The sequence below is a fragment of the Loxodonta africana genome, chromosome 5, assembly GCF_030014295.1.
Source record: "Loxodonta africana isolate mLoxAfr1 chromosome 5, mLoxAfr1.hap2, whole genome shotgun sequence".
Classification (NCBI taxonomy): domain Eukaryota; kingdom Metazoa; phylum Chordata; class Mammalia; order Proboscidea; family Elephantidae; genus Loxodonta; species Loxodonta africana.
In genome coordinates, this window is record NC_087346.1 from 119,503,070 (window position 1) to 119,519,118 (window position 16,049).

A 16,049-nucleotide genomic window follows, 5' to 3' on the forward strand; every position below is an offset into this window, starting at 1 on the left:
GTGCAGACTAGTCACAGAAGCAAGGAAACATGCATGGGTGGAAGATATGTGTCACGTGGAGGCCTTCAAGGAACACCAAGAAACATACTAGAGAAGCTCAAACAAGGATTTTTCCCCAGAGTGGAGAGAGAAAATCTTCCCCTAGAGCTAAACCCTAAATTTGAACTTCTAGCCTCATAAACTGTGAGAAAATAAGTTTCTGTTGTTTAAAGCCACCCACTTGTAGTATTTCTGTTACAGCAGGACTAAGAAACTAAGACAGACCCCTAAAAACTTCATGAATGTGGGAAGCACTGCGGGATCCTTTCTCACGGGACTTGGACTCTGGATCTGAGAACTGGCTCATATCTGAAAATGGTGGGTATATCAACCTTGTGCTTAACATCTCTCTCTCTCCCTTTTTTCTAGTTACACTAATCACACAATGTATTTATCTATCTCACTCCTAGGAATACCATAAACCATCATCATAAAACTCTGGTTGCAACCTTGGCCTTGCTGCCTGATACGATTTCTGTCTATTTTGCATCTGGTTAAATGTCAACATCTGGCCTCTGTTTTCCTCGAATCTGATCGTCCCCATTGACACGAGGGAGCCCAGTTATATGGCAGAATCACCTATCTTCACCCTGGCCTACAGTGGACAGTCACCACAAAACTTCTCAAAGATGGTGGTGCCCCTCACTGATATATTCCTTCATTGCCTGTGAAAGGAATGTCCTCTGAACCCTTCCAGGAAGCCGAGTTCTCACATAATTTCATTCTAACATTCCCATCTCCCTGAGCGTTCTGGCTCCTTTCTCAATTTTCTGCCAAGGCAGTTTCAGCCTGTCCCCCTAATTTACTGTAAGCTACCATCATGTCCAACCCTCAAGGAGTTAATCAGAAACATATTAATACTAGCTCTAAGAAGGATCCCCTCCCTCTCTCTTTTATTCTGCTCCCCTTCTTCCACTATGTTTGTTATTCTCATGGTCACTCCCACATGTGTTCCTCCAGTTCATGCTTATACGTATTATCTAAGTCCTCAAGCCCTTTCTGAGGATACCATGTTTTATTCTGAATCAGGGACTGTATTTCTTCACTTGAGCTACATTGAGACCTAATCCCAGTTATTGGTCTGGATGTAATGAACAGATGCAGGGCAGATCTTTAAGAGGGCAACATCATTTTGTAAGGTATCCAGCTGAGGTATGGTCTTTGCATGTTCTCTAAGCAGGAAGGCTGCCCTCCTCTACTTAGGGAGAAGAGATTGCTTCTACTAGCCCAGAACTAATAAAGTTTCTCAGGCACTAACTGACTTACCCTCAGAATAGAGTCCTTGTTGCCGTTTGATTAGTAACTGATTCGGTTCCTGATCCTCTTTCTAGGAGCCACTCTTGATATCAACTCTCTTAGTTTGGATTCTCTAATAAGAAGATTGCTATGGATTGAGTTGCATCCCCATCAAGAGATATGCTGAAATCCTAAGTCCTAATACCTCTATATTAAAGTGATCTTATTTGGAAATAGATCTTTAAAGATGTTATTAGTTAACATGAGGTCATACTGGAGTAGTGTGGGTCCAAATCCAATCTGAGTGGTATCTTTATAAAAGAGGAGAAGAGACACGGAAAGATAGAGAGAGGAAGGACAGCCTAGTGAAGATGTATGTACAAGCCAAGGTACACCTGGGGCTTCCAGAAGCTGGGAGAGACAAGAAAGGATTTTCTCCTAGAGACTTCAGAGTGAGCATAGCCTGGCAGGCACATTAATTTGGATTTCTAGCGCCAGAACTGGAAGATAATAGATTTTTGTCCTAATAAGCCACCCAGTTTGTGGCATTTTGTTATGGTAACTCTGGGAAACTAATATAGGACCTAATTTAGCTAAAGAAGAAAATGAGAATATGGGTTTGGAAAGTAGCAATGAAGAGGTAGGAGAGTCAATAGATTAGGGATAAGGGACTGTTGGAGTTGAAGTACTATAGAGAATGAGCTGAGATGACTGACAGAAAGTGGGATGGTAATAACAATGGAGTATGACTGTGGGAGTAAGTGGTTCAAGTCAAGTGGAAGAAAGATAATTGGAGGAGAGGAAGTCAAGGAATGGAAAGATCAGGGTATTGGAAGAATTATCTACATAAATATTGAGATAATCAGGAATAATGGTTGGAGTGATTTTTTTTTAATGGTTGAAGTGATTATACTCATAGTGGATTCACACAAAATATTCATTGAATGATTAACAAACATGCACAGACCATTGCTGGTGAATAGTTTATGCAAATTGAATGTTCGTATGAATGTATATTGATTTGGTTTGGTCTGGGTGAATCATTTATTTCATTGCCCAGTATAGGCAAGTAATAAGATTATAAACAGATTGTACACCAGTATGATTGGACATAAAAGCATTTTCTCATAGGAAGTACTACAAATGGTAGTTTCTAAGTCAACCACTAGAGACTAATTAAGTGTTAGCATCTATACTATCATATTTCTGACACTTACCGTTCTACCTCAAATCTTTTTTTAGAAAACAGCTTTATTGAGATATAACTGACATATAAGAAATGGCACATACTTAAAGTCTACAGTGTGATTCTTTGGCATACACATATATACATGATGACTGATGGATCTAACCAACTACCACAGCACAAAACCCATCAACTTAGCCTGAAAGGGACAGAGAGAGAAAGAAGGAACACTGCCTTTTGGAATTCTACAGGCAAGAAACAGGCAAAAGGAGCTACATCTGTTACCCTCCGAGAAAAGAAAAGGACCATCCCTGGAGCAGCTTGGAGATCAGCAGAACTGTTGGAAGGAGCATGGAAAGCAGGGCCTTCTCATTTTCAAAGGGTGGGGCCGTGGCCTCCTGTATCTCATAGGCTGGGGCCACAGCTTCCTAGACAGCAGAGAGCCAGATCTTTGCCAACTTGGTTCTGGAGTGTGAGGCTGCCATTAAAGTATGCTAGCACTATGGGGCTGCCACCCAAAGCTAAGGGAGAAGGTCTACCATGCACAAGGGGCAGAACAGGGCCTGTCCAGGCTGAGGGGTGGAATTGCCACTCAGATGGACCAGAGCTGAACAAAAGATTTCAAAGAGTGGCTTAAGAAGACAAAGCAAGACATTATAATGAAATATGCAAAGACCTAGAGTTAGAAAACCAAAAGGGAAGAACACGCTTAGCATTTCTTAAGCTGAAGGAACTTCAGAAAAAATTCAAGCCTCGAGTTGCAATATTGAAGGATTCTGTGGGAAAAATATCGAATGATGCAGGAAGCATCAAAAGAAGATGAAAGGAATATAAAGTCACTGTACCAAAAAGACTTGGCCAACATACAACCGTTTCAGGAGGTAGCATATGATCAAGAACTGATGGTATTGAAGGAGGAAGTCCAAGCTGCACTGAAGGCATTGACAAAAAACAATCTCCTGGAATTGATAGACTACCAATTGAGGTGTTTCAATAAACAGGTGCAACACCGAAGTGCTCACTCATCTTTGCCAAGAAATTTGGAAGATGGCTACCTGACCAACAAACTGGAAGGGATCCATATTTGTGCCCATTCCAAAGAATGGTGATCCGACAGAATGTGGAAGGTGTCAAGCAGTATCATTAATATCACACGCAAGTAAAATTCTGCTGAAGATAATTCAAAAGTGGCGCAGCAGTACATTGACAGCGAACTGACAGAAATTCAAGCCAGATTCAGAAGAGGACATGGAATGACAGATATCATTGCTGATGTCAGATGCATCTTGGCTGAAAGCAGAGAATACCAGAGAGATGTCTACCTGTGTTTTGTGGATTATGCAAAGGCATTTGACTGTGTGGATCACAACAAATCATGAATAACATTGTGAAGAATGAGAATTCCAGAACATTTAATTGTGTTTATGTGGAACCCGTACATAGACCAAGAGGTAGTTGTTTGAGCAGAATAGGGGGGTACTGTGTGGTTTAAAATCAAGAAAGATGTGTGTCGGGGTCGTATTCTTCTGCCATACTTATTCAATCTGTATGCTGAGCAAATAACCTGAGAAGCTGGACTATATGAAGAAGAACAGAGCATCACAATTGGAGGATGACACAACCTTCCTTGTTGAAAGCAAAAAGGACCTGAAGCACTTACTGATGAATATAAAAGACTACAGCCTTCAGTACAGATTACACCTCAACATAAAGAAAACAAAAATCCTCACAACTGGACCAATAAGCAACATCATGATAAAAGAAGGAAAGATAAAGTTGTCAAGGATTTCATTTTACTTGGATCCACAAAACCAACACCCGTGGAAGCAACAGTCAAGAAACCAAACATCATATTGCATTGGGAAAATCTGCTGCAAAAGAACTAGCTCTTTAAAGTGCTGAAAAGCAAAGATGTCACTATGAGGACTAAAGTGCGCCTGACCCAAGCCATGGTATTTTCAATTGCCTCATATGCATGCAATAGCTGGACAATGAATAAGGAAGACCGAAGAAGAATTGAAGCCTTTGAATTATGGCATTGGTGAAGAATATTGAATATACCATGGACTGCCAGAAGAACAAACAAATCTGTCTTGGAAGAAGTACAACCAGAATGCTCTTTAGAAGCAAGGATGCCAAGGCTTTGTCTCATGTACTTTGGGCATGTTATCAGGAGGAACCATTCTCTGGAGAAGGGCATCGTGCCTGGTAAAATAGAGGGTCAGCAAAAAAGGAGAAGACTCTCAATGAGATGGATTGACACAGTGTCTGCAACAGTGGGCTCAAACATAGCAACAATTGTGAGGGTGGCACAGGACCGGGCAGTGTTTTCTTCTGTTGTACGTAGGGTCTCTGAGAGTTGAAACCGACTTAATGGCACCTAATAATAACAGCAAAATATATGCATATGCCAAAGAATCTCATATACAACTTTTTAAAATGTGTATACAAAACATCAAACCAAACCTGTTGCTGTAGAGTCTATTCTGACTCACTGTGACCCTATAGGACAGAGAAGAGCTGCCCCATAGGGTTTTCAAGGAATGGCTGGTAAATTTGAACTGCTGACATTTCGGTTAGCAGCTAAGCATTCAGACTGGAAAGCAAGAAGTAAAACTCTCCTTATTCACGTACATTATTGTCTACACACACACACACACACACACATATTACACACACACTTATGGAAGCCATCAACATTATTAGGATAACGGACATATCCACCACTCCTGAAAGTTTTCTCATGCCTTGTGCAATCTCTCTCTCTACTTGTTTTATAGACTATGCTTTCTCCACTTAATTACTTTGGCACCTTTGCTGAAAATCCGTTGACCATATGGGTCTATTCCTGGACTTTTAATTTTATTCTATTCATCAGGTAGCTAAGTAAGGTTGTGGCATATGACATTAACATACAAAATCAATTTCACTTCAATTACCTCATGTCTACCGTGATGCTAATACTACACTGTCTTGCTTACTGTAGGGTTATTGTAGGTCTTGAAATTGGCTGGTGTAAGCCCTCTATGTTCTTTTTTTAAAAGGTGTTTTGACTATTCTAGTTCCTTTGCCTTTCTATGGAAACACTGGTGGCGAAGTGGTTAAGAGCTACGGCTGCTAACCCAAAGGTTGGCAGTTTGAATCCACCAGGTGCTCCTTGGAAGCCCTATGGGGCAGTTCTACTCTGTTCTATAGGGTTGCTAGGAGTCACAGTTGATTCGATCGCAATGGGTTTGGTTTTTTATTTTTCCTTTCTACATAATTTTTAGAATCACTTTGTCAAAATCGGAGGCCTGGTGGTACAGTGGTTAAGAGCTTGACTGCTGACCAAAAGGTCAGTGATATGAATCTACCAGCTGCTCCTTGGAAACCCTGTGGGGCAGTTCTACTCTGTCCTACAGGGTTGCTATGAGCTGGAATCGACTTGATGACAACTGTTTTTTTTTTTTTTTTTGTCATAATTAGCTTTGTCACAAAAGTCTGCTGGGATTTTAATTGGAATTACATTAAATCTATAGACCAATTTGGAGAGAATTTATGTCTTAACAATATTGGGTCTTCCAATCCATTTATTTTGCTGTCCTTCATTTTTTTGATACCAATGTTATGTAATTTTCAGTGGGCAGGTTTTTCACATCTTTTGTCAGATTTACATCTAAATATTTCATAATTTTAATGCTATTGTAATCTGTATTTAACTTCAATTTTTGATTGAGGTTAGTAAATATACAGAAATGCAGTTGATTTTGTATATTAATCTTGTGTCATACAGCCTTGCTTAACTCACTTATTAGTTCTAGTAGTTTTTTTTTCTCTCTCTCCCTCTTTTTTTTTTTTTGTGAATTCCACCAGATTTCTACATAGACAATAATGTTGTATGTGAATAAGGAGAGCTTTACTTCTTGCTTTTCAATCTGAATGCCTTTTGTTTCTCCCTCCTCCTTTTTTGCTTCCTGCACTTGCTAGAATTCTCAGTATAATGTCGAACACAAGAAAGCAGATATCCTTGACTTGTTCCTGATATCAGGGAAAGAATAGTGAGTCTTTCACTATTAAGTATGATGTTAGTTGGAGGATTTTTTATAGATGCCTTTTATCAGGTTTAGGATCTTTCCTTCTAGTTTTTTTCTGGGTGTTTGTTTTAATCAGGATGTTGAATTTTTCTTTTAGTTGCATGTGGAAGGTTTTATTTATTTATAAATCAGGAATAAATGTTGGAATTTTTCAAATGCTTTTTCTCTATTTATTGAAATGATCATGTGGCTTTTCCTTTTTTAGTTTATTAATATGGTGTAGTAAATTTATCCATTTTTGAGTGCTGAACCAACCTACCTTACATTCCTTGGGTAAGCCTGACTTATCCATGCTGCATTATCCTTTTATATGATGTTAGATTCAGTTTGCTAAAATTCTGCTAGTAATTTTTTCCATCTATGTTCTTGTTCTTGAGGTGTGTTCTGCCTCAACTCCTTATCTGCCTCACAGATTTCTAATATGTACATTTAAGAATGGAAATAGGGTGTCCAAAGTTTTTATTTTGTCATGTAAATACATTAAAAACAAAACAAAGCAAAATAAAAAATAACTATTACTTTCATCATTTTATAAAGGAAAGGGACATTTTTCCACCCAAAGTAGGAAGGATATAATATTAGAATAAGGACAAACCATAACCTGTTGCCATCAAGTTGATTTCTATTCATAACAACTCTGTAGGGCAAAATAGAACTGCCCCCCAGGGTTTCCAAGGACCAGCTGGTGGACTGGAACTGCAGACCTTTTGTATAGCAGCTGAGCCTTTAACTACCGTGCCACCAGGGCTCCAGAATAAGAACAATTCCTTCAAAGAAAAGTTGCTAGAAACTTACTAAAATTAAAAGAATATATTAATATCATTTTATAATGTTAAAAACATTTATTTTATAGTATCTCACTGCTTTTGATTTTTTTTAAGGTTAAGTTTGACAATCTGGGAATCTCTATCCAAGCTATCTACTTCCAAAAAATCAGCCACTGAAAACCCTATGGAGCATGGTTATACTCTGACACACATGGGGTGGAAGGCAACTGTTTTTTAATCTAAGCTACAGCATCACAAAGCGTTGAAATCTCCAACTTGTATTTCACAGCTTCATTTTATCACAGTCATTGTCAAGAATCTAGTTTCAGCCAGATCTGAGATGAAAATAGAAGCAACATTCAGGTTAACATCAGTCAACTCATGGACATTTTGGAAGAAGTAAGAGAAGCTAAGGAAGGTGTCTCTAGTCTCCAGGCTTCTTTCTGCGGGATTAGGAAGAAATGTGATGGTGGCAAATTATGGGTTGGGCCAGACAGAACTGTGGGAGGGGAGTTCAGTGAACTCCACTTGGTGAGTTTTCATGGGTGGTTGTGTAGTTCTAGATCTCTGAGTCCTGCAAACAGAATGACATCGTTCATACTTTCGTTTTTCTATTCATTAATTTAACATTATTGAGAGTCTCTTATGCAAGCTTGGGCTCAAAGATGAATAAAACTATCTTCGTCCTTGAAAACTCAGAGTGTAGTGGATAATGGAGAGAAATGTAGTTAGCTATTTATGGCCTTATGTGTGCTAGAATAGAAGAATGTACAGGATGCTATGGAAGTTCAGATCTGGAAAAAAAAAAAAAGCTCTTCCCTGGTATGTGTGTACATAAAGGAGGAACTATATAATGACATATAATAACTTCTCTAGTTTCTTGTCCTGGCATACTTTTATTCCTCCATTCTAGAACCACTTGACCACATTCACTGGTCAGGGAAAATTCAAAGAATCCTAATTTAGTAGCTCAGAGGACCATGAAGTCAACTTTCCTTTCTGTCCTCAGCATCTGTACCTGGCATCTTATTCTGTTTTTGTGACCCACATCCCCTTTGTACCCCAATTCCACAGCCCTAGCTATTTTTTTCTACTTTCGTACCCTCAAAGATCCCTTGAATCCCTCATGCCTAAAGCCCAGACTTTAGCGTAAATCCTACTTCCTTTCCCCTGCACTTGCCTTGGGAGAAGGGGTAGGGTAAATGTCTTAATATGTGCACTAGCTAGACACTGTAGATATATAATTTCAGTCTCATATTCCTTACATATCATAAATCAGGTGCAGGGAAGTTAAGTAATTTGCCCAAATTCACAGAGCTAGAAAAGAAAAACAGAAGGGCTTTAAAATTAGATTCAATACCCAAGAGTACTGAACAAAACCTCAAAGACTCCCAGATCACCAAGCATCTCTAAAACATTCAGTCACAAAATTTGTCTACTCAGAGTCTTCCAGGAGAAAAGAAAAACCACTCTAAGGCTGCTTTGTAATTTTATAATTCCTTAACTTTCCTGCCAATGATTGTGTCTACTCTGTGCTTGGCCCAGTGGTCAATAAGGCACATACTTTTCTGCCTTTAGGGTAGGATGTAGCCTGCCTTTGTCACCAAGTTTTGATTTCTCTGGAAACTTGCTCCTTGAATGGAGTCCTAGCAGTGCAGTGGCTAAGAGCTCAGCTGCTAATCAAGAGGTCAACAGTTCGAATCTACCAGCTGCTGCTTGGAAACCCCGTGGGGCAGTTCTACTCTGTCTTACAGGGTGTCTATGAGGCAGAATCACCTTGATGGCAACGGGTTTAATTTCTTTGGGTTTGCTCCTTGAATACTCTGAGGATTTCCTAAGGCCCCACCCATCCTGAAACCTGGAGGAGGTTGAGTTGGAGATCAGAGCCTATAAGAAGCAATCAAATGGAATAACCTGTGGCTGTTACATACAGACTGAAATGGTCATATGAAGTTCTAGCACCCATCCAGAAGGCAATTGTTTCAAAAAGGATATCCAGCCTACTCCCCTGCTTCCAATTTCTTAGTATGGCTTCACCAACCTCTTCTTGTGCCATTCTTTCCCTTGGCCATTACTGCTCAGTCATTCCTTAAATTCACTTGAATTTGGCAGCTTCTTTTCTTATCAGGGAGCCCTGGTGGCACAGTGATAAAGCATTTGGCTTCTAATCAGAAGGTGGGCAGTTCGAATCCACCAGCTGCTACTTAGAAACCCTGTGGGGCAGTTCTACTCTGTCCTATAGGGTCGCTATCAGTCAGAATCAACTTGATGGCAATAGGATTGTTTCTTTTTTTCTTATCAGGACTTTGGAAGTGCTATTCTCTGTGCTGGGGAACTTTTTTCCCACACCCCCCCTCCTTAAGAAAACCAGTTAGAGTCTATTCTGACTCATAATGACCCCTTGTATGTCAGAGTAGAACTGTGTCCAATAGGATTGTCAGTGGCTGATTTTTCAGCAGTGGAACGCCAGGACTTTCATCCAAGATGCCTGTGGGTGAAGTCAAACCTCCAACCTTTTGATTAGTAGCAGAGTGCGTTAACCATTTGTACCATCCAAAGACCCCACACTTACTGGTGGCTTATTCTGGTCTTCAAAATCAGGTACTAAAAGCTTTCTGTGAAGTGGGGAAGAAAAGCCTAGACCTTTAAATTATGTTTTTTATTAACAAAATAAGAATTTAAGCCTTTAAAATACATATTACACAAATTGATCTTAGCATTCTCATTTGATTTCTAGGGAGGTCCATGACCTACTCAGCCTGTAGGTTAAAAGGTGGATGTTACATAAGGCATGCTAGAAATCTCCATAAAACAGTTGTTCAGCACTAAGGGGTTGATAATGGTTCTTTCATGTTTGTTCAATTTTAATATGTTGTGTTAGACTATAATTTGTATTTAATTAATTTGTATTTACAAATTACTTAGCATTTTTTTCTTAACATTTTTCACTGTGAAATACTAGCCACGTAAAGAAAACTGCACACACACAAAAATGGACAGCTCAGTGAATTAGTATGAGTAAACACCTGAGTAAACAATACCCGTGTCAAGAAACCTTACCAGGATCTCAGAAACCTCCTATATGCCTTCTCCCTCACTATTCCCTCTCTTTTTTTCAAATTAAAGTCCTATCCGGATTTGTTTGATAATCTCATCCTTGCTTTGCTCTGTAGGTTTACCATATAAGCACACATCTTTAAATATATATCTGTTGTTGTTATTAGATGCCTTTGAGTTAGTTCTGACTCATAGCAACCCTATACGTACATCAGAACGAAACACTTCCCGGTCCTGTACCATCCTCACAATCATTGCTGTGCTGGAGCCCATCTTTACAATCAATGTGTCAATTCACCTTGTTGAGGACTTCTTCTCTTTCGCTGACCCTCTACTTTGCCGAGCGTGATGTCCTTCTCCAGGGACTGGTCCCTTTTGATAACATGTCCAATATAAGTAAAACAAAGTCTCACCATTCTTGCTTCTAAGGAACATTCAGTGTACTTCTTCCAAGACAGAATTGTTCGTTCTTCTGGCAGTCCCTGGTATATTCAATACTCTTTGCAAACACCATAATTCAAAGGTGTGAATTCTTCTTCTGTCTTCCTTATTCATTGTCCAACTTTCACATGCATATGAGATGATTGAAAATACCATGGCTTGGATCAGGAGCACCTTAGTCCTCAAAGTGACACCTTTGCTTTTTAACGCTTTAAGGAGATCTTTTGCAGCAGATTTGCCCAATGTAATATGTCATTTAATTTCTTGACTGTTGTTCCCATGGATATTGACTGTGGATCCAAGCAAAATGAAATCCTTGACATCAGTATTTTATCTGTTTCTCATGATGTAGCTTATTGGTCCAGTTGTGAGGATTTTTGTTTTCTTTATGTTGAGGTGTAATCCACACGGAAGGCTGTAGTCTTTGATCTTCATCAGCAAGTCCTTCAAGCTCTGTTCACTTTCAGCAAGCAAGTTTGTGTCATCTGCATATCATAGGTTGCTAATGAGTCTTCCTCCAATCCTGATGCCGTGTTCCTCATATAGTCTAGCTTCTCGGATTATTTTCTCAGCATACAGATTAATTAAGTATGGTGAAAGGATACAACCTTGATGTACACCTTTCCTAACTTTAAACCGCCCAGTATCCTGTTCTCTTCGACTGGCTGCCTCTTGGTCTATGTACACGTTCATCCTGAGCACAATTAAGTATCCTGGAACTCCCGTTCTTTATAACGTTGTTCATAATTTGTTATGATCCGCACAGTCAAATACCTTTGCATAGTCCACAAAACACAGGTAAACATCTTTCTGCTATTCTCTGCTTTCTGCCAAGATCCGACATCAGCAGTGATAGCCCTGTTCCATATCCTCTTCTGAATCCAGCTTGAAGTTCTGGCAGTTCCCTGGTCATGTACTGCTGTAACCACTTTTGAATGCTCTTCAGCAAAATTTTACTTCAGTATGTTATTAACATTGCTTGATAATTTCTACATTCTAAATACGTTCTAAATATGTATTACTTAATATATATTAAGAATATATATATTATATTTAACTTAAATAATATATATTAACATTTAAATATATATTTAAGCACCATATAAATGGAATCATTCAGTGTGTATTTTTCTCTGTCTGGCTTCCTTTGCTTGGCATCATATTTGTAAGATTGATCCATATTTTAGTGTAGCTATAGGCACTGGGTTATAGTGCTTTTTATTTTTTTTATACAGTATTTTATTGTATTAATTAAAAAATTATTTATCTGTTCTACTATTGAAGTATATATGGGTTATTTCCAGTTTTGGGCTATTATGATTAATATTGTTATGAATCTTCTTACACATGCCTTTTGGTGTATAAGTATATGCACTTCTAGTAAATATAACCTAGAAACTGAATTTTGGGTTATAAAGAATATATGTGTATATATATATATTTATGCATATATATTTAAATTGTAATAAATATATATATGTAACACAGTTTCCCTTTTCAACATTCTTCCCATATACAATTCAGTGACATTAGTTATGCTTATTATATTTTTCAATCCAGATATTGCCAGTTTTCCAAAGTGACTTTTTTTTTTTTTATTTAAATTGTAATAAATATATATATGTAACACAGTTTCCCTTTTCAACATTCTTCCCATATACAATTCAGTGACATTAGTTATGCTTATTATATTTTTCAATCCAGATATTGCCAGTTTTCCAAAGTGACTGCTCTAATTTACATTGCCATTTACAATATATGCTGTAATTATCCTCACCAGCAGCTGGTACTGTCAGTCTTTTGAATTTTAGCCATTATGGTGAGTACATAGTAGAATCTCATTGAGGTATCAATTTACACTTTTTTTTGTTGTTGTTAGGTGCTGTCAAGTTGATTCCAACTCCCAGTGACCCCATGTATAACAGAATGAAACACTGCCTAGTCCTTCACCATTGTCACAATTGTTTCTGTGCTTGAGCCCACTGTGTCAGTCCATCTCATTGAGGGTTTTCCTCTTTTTCTCTGACTCTATACTTTACCCGGCACTGGTCCCTCCTAATGACATGTCCAAAGTACGTAAGATGAAACCTCACCATCTTCTCTTCTAAGGAGCATTCTGGCTGTACTTCTTCCAAGACAGATTTGTTTGTTCTTCTGGCAGTCCATGGTATATTCAATATTCTTCACTAACACTGTGATTCAAAGATTACTGATGAAGTTGAGCACTTTTCATTTTGCCAGTAAGTGTAATATTTGTTAGATTTTTTGAAGTTTTTTTTTCTGATTAAGGAAGTTCAAAGCTATACAAAGCTTTCGTCACAGCTTTAGCCGTACTGAACATATTTTAATTTGTCATATTTTCATTTTATTGTATTCAAAACATTTTCTAACATCTATTGGGATTTCTTCTTTGAATCCATGAGTTTATTATTTAGAAGCATATTTTAAAATTTCCAAACGTGGTGATTTTCTGAATATCTTTTTGTTATTGATTTCTAGCTTATTTCCACTGTGGTTTGTTAACATACTCTATATGATTTCAATCCTTTGAAATTAGGTGAGACTTGTTTTAAGACCCAATATTTTATAATTTTAGTGCTTGAAATAAATGTGTGTTCTGTAGGGGCTTGGTGCAGTGTTCTATACAGATCCATTAAGTCAATTTCATAAGCATATACTCCTGTAAATATGAACTAATTTTTGTCTATGTGTTCTATTAGTTCTGTGAGGGGTATGAAAATTCTCATATCTATTTCTCTTTCTAGTTATGTCAATTTCTGCTTAATAAAATTTGAGGCTATACCATTAGTTATGTACACAATTAGTATTATTGTATCTTCTTGATGAATTTAATTTTTTATCATTAGGAGGTGTCTTAGGCTAGGTTCTCTAGAGAAGCAAAAACAGCAAAGCATATATATATATATATATATATATATCAAGGAAATGGCTCATGTGGTTATAGAGGCTGGAACGTCCCAAGTCTAGAGGCCCCTCCTGCAGAGGTTGGTGAACCCAAGATCGGGAGATTGGAAAGCAGGGCTCTTGCTCACAGGCTGTGAAGATCGATGAATCCTAAGATTGTCAGCGAAGATCACAGGTAAGCTGCTAGCTCAAGTCTCAAGAACTGGAGGTCAGATGAACAGGAGCCAGCTGCAGGATCCAGCACCAGCAAAAAGCCCAGAACCTCACTAGAATGCCTGCTTATATTTGATGCAGTCCATAGGCCCAAGGAAACTCCTTTTCCACTGATTGGTTACTCAAAGCAGATCCCATCATGGGGGTGAACACATAACAAATCTCAACAGGGAAGTGATCACAACATTGTACAACTGCCAAAACACTAGGAATCATGGCCCAGCCAAGTTGACACACAATCTTAACCATCACATGAGGTGACTCTCTTTTTTCTTTAGTGAGATTTTAGCCTAATGTCTAGTTTGTCTGGCACTGATATAGTTATATCGTTTTTTTTAAATTGTGGTTTGCATAGTATGCCTTTTTTGTCCATCCTTTTATTTTCAGTCTTTGAGAATGCTTATGTTTTATGTTTATCTTTTGTAAAAAGCACATGCCATCCAATGTAACTCAGTCTGGCAATTTTTGTCTTTTAATCATGGAATTGGAACATTTACATGTAATCTAATTTCTGATACCTTTGAGTTGTTTAAATCTACTATCTTACTCAGCTTTTTGATCTGTACTGCTTGTTCTATGTTCCACTTTCTTTAATTTCTTACTTTCTTTTGGATTGATCGAGGACCTTTAAAAAAATCCAATGCTGTAAATTCTTGTAATGGATGCACTAGATATTAAAATATGCATTCTTGACTTATCAAAAATACAGTATTAATTGGTTCTTTTTCCTCTTCTTGAAAAATTCATGGACCTTAATATACTAGAATTCCATTTTTTTGCTTCTGACTTAATGCTCTGGTGGTTTATTATAATTGTCTATATAATTCCCCATGAGAATTATTGCTTTATATACTTAATATTCATTTATAATTAATTCCTGCATTTCTGATCTTCCAAAGGCGATTATTTTCTTTTTGTCTGAAGGACACCCTTAACATACATAGTTTTATTTTATTTTAATGTATTTTACTTTATTATTTATTTCAGGTCTGCTAGGGATGGGTTCTTCTACCTTTAGTATGTCCGAATATAATACCTCTTTTCACTTTCATTCTTAAGATATGTTTTAACTGGAAGTAAAATTCGGGGCTGGAAATTATTTTCTTTTATCACTCTGAAGCTATTATTCCACTGTCTTCTGGCTTCTAATGTTGCCATTGAGAAATTTAGGTGTCAGTCTAATTATTGCTTCTTTTGATGGCAATCTGTCTTTTTTTCTCTTGCTGCTTTTAAGATATTTTCTTTGTTTATGGTTTTTAGCAGTTTTACAACATGGTATAATTTTTCTTTTATTTAACCAGTACAAAGGAGCAAATGTTGCATGGTCCTGGGCCATCCCCGTGATTGGTTGCAGATCAGCCTACTGTGATCCACAGGATTTTTACTAGCCAATTTTTGGAAGTACATTTCCAGGTCTTTCTTCCTAGTCTGTCTTAGTCTAGAAGCTCTTCTTGTATCATAGCAACATGGAAGCCTCCTCTACCAAATTGGTGGTGGCTGTATATGAGGTGCGTTGGCCAGAATCAAACCTGGTCTCCATCATGGAAGGTGAGAATTTTACCGCTGAGCCGCCAATATTCCCATCCTTGTCTCTGATAAGTTTTCGACTGCTGACTGAAAGGTCGACAGTTTGTACCCACAAGCAGCTCCAAGGGAGAAAAGACCTCGTGGTCTGCTCCCAGAAAGATTATAGTCTAGGGAACCCTATGAGGCAGTGAAAATTTTGGTCACTATGAGTTAGAATCGATTCCATGGCACACAACAACAACAACAACACGGTACTAAAGAACTAGTAGTAGTAATGTTTCACACAGAAAGAGGTAAAATAAAGTCCAAATTCCTTGCTATGGTATATAAGGCCCTGCATGATGTAGCCCCTGTCTATCTCACTCACTTTATCTCAAAATGCGTTATGTGCACTTTCAGCTTTCTAGTCCTCAGAGACACCAAGTCCATTTCTGCCTTAAGGCTGTACTTTCTGTTCCCTCTATCTGGGGCTGTTTTGTCCCTGATCATGGCTCTCTCCTTCCCATCATTAACGGCCCAGTTCCAAATGCCACCTTTGTTGAGAGGTGTTCTCTATTTAAAGAAGCCATTCCCTATCATACTTCT